The sequence below is a fragment of the Malaclemys terrapin genome, chromosome 2 (assembly GCF_027887155.1).
Source record: "Malaclemys terrapin pileata isolate rMalTer1 chromosome 2, rMalTer1.hap1, whole genome shotgun sequence".
Classification (NCBI taxonomy): domain Eukaryota; kingdom Metazoa; phylum Chordata; order Testudines; family Emydidae; genus Malaclemys; species Malaclemys terrapin.
In genome coordinates, this window is record NC_071506.1 from 260,156,182 (window position 1) to 260,157,884 (window position 1,703).

A 1,703-nucleotide genomic window follows, 5' to 3' on the forward strand; every position below is an offset into this window, starting at 1 on the left:
TACCAGGTTTTTCTGTTTCATGAGTATTTGACAGGTTCATGTTAATAATTTATTTAAGCCTATTTGCTGCTCTCTAGAGGAACTGAAGGAGCCTGCAATGTTTAAAGATATATTTTATACACTTTGAGTTTTTCAAATAAGCCTTTTATGGTCTAAGTATGTAAAAATGTTACGCAGCTATTTCTGTAGTTTTTACTGGAGTTCAAAACTAGGGCATGACATTGATGGACTATTACATTTGCAATGGTGAAAGGTGTAAGGTACTCAGCTGGTAACTCACTTGCCTTTGGGGTTGCATGTTCCTGTAAGGAAGAACAACTAATGTAATGCTTCTCTCCCCCCCACCTCAATCACTTAATTCGGAGGTATTCAAGTAAGATATCCCAGTTCTCTACTTTGTGATAACATAGATCTGAAATAATAATTTTATCATTTTTGCCCCTAAATTTCAATTCTGCTTGGAAAAAATATTTTACTAAAGACATATGTAACTCTGACATTCTCCTTTGTTATTCAAATAGAGTGACAGAGGGCCAGCACAAAGCTTATACATGACTCAAGCATTCGGGGGGATTTAGATGTGCACTTTAGACTTTGTACTGGCCCACTGCACCCATGTGAATTTCACTCATGGTGAGCAAAATGTCTCAGGTGATGCCCACTTAACTGGTGAAAGGGTGTAACTCTGGAACCAGGAGAGTCTGAAACTGTTGGAGTTCAGCAGTTTGGATAAAGAGAAAATAGAAGATGTGACGTTGTGCAGTCTATATGGTTTTATAAAAACATGATAATAAGTGAATATAATGTAACTGGGATAGTTTTAGAAAAAATATGGTAATAAGTGAATATAACGTAACTGGGATATGCTTCATGCAAAAGGTCTCTTGTAAGGTATCATTACAAAGCTAATAATCTACTGAGTGTGATCATCCTGTTTGTAGAAATGTACCACTCTTGTATCTAAAACTAGAAATATAAAACATAACTCTGAGGGCCTATTGTAATTATGTAAAGTGTGGGCCATTAATGATGGTTTGGAATCTTGATGACTCCCATTGTCTGCAGATGGTTGTGTTTACCTGTGAGTCTTCCTGTATATGTGTGTGCTGGCAAGTAAGGATATATCTACACTACGGGATTAATCCAAATTTATATAATTCGAATTTGGGAAACAGATTGTATAAAGTCGAATGTATGCGGCCACACTAAGCACATTAATTCGGTGGTGTGTGTCCATGTACCAGGGCTAGCGTCGATTTCTGGAGCGTTGCACTGTGGGTAGCTATCCCATAGCTATCCCATAGTTCCCGCAGTTTCCCCTGCCCATTGGAATTCTGGGTTGAGATCCCAGTGCCTGATGGGACAAAAAACATTGTCGCAGGTGGTTCTGGGTACAGCCTCCCTCCCTCCCTGCATGAAAGCAACGGACGGCAGACAACCATTTCGCGCCTTTTTTCCTGGGTGAACACTGCAGACTCCATACCACGGCAAGCATGGAGCCCGCTCAGCTCAAGACAGCAGTCATGAACATTGTAAACACCTCTCACGTTCTCATGGAGTTTATGCTGAGCCAGGACCAGAAAAACGAGGCGAGGAGGCGGCGGCAGCGCAGCGACAAGCGTGATGAGGACGCGGACACGGACACAGAATTCTCTCAAACCGTGGGCCCTGGTGCTTTGGAGATCATGTTGTTAATGGGGCAG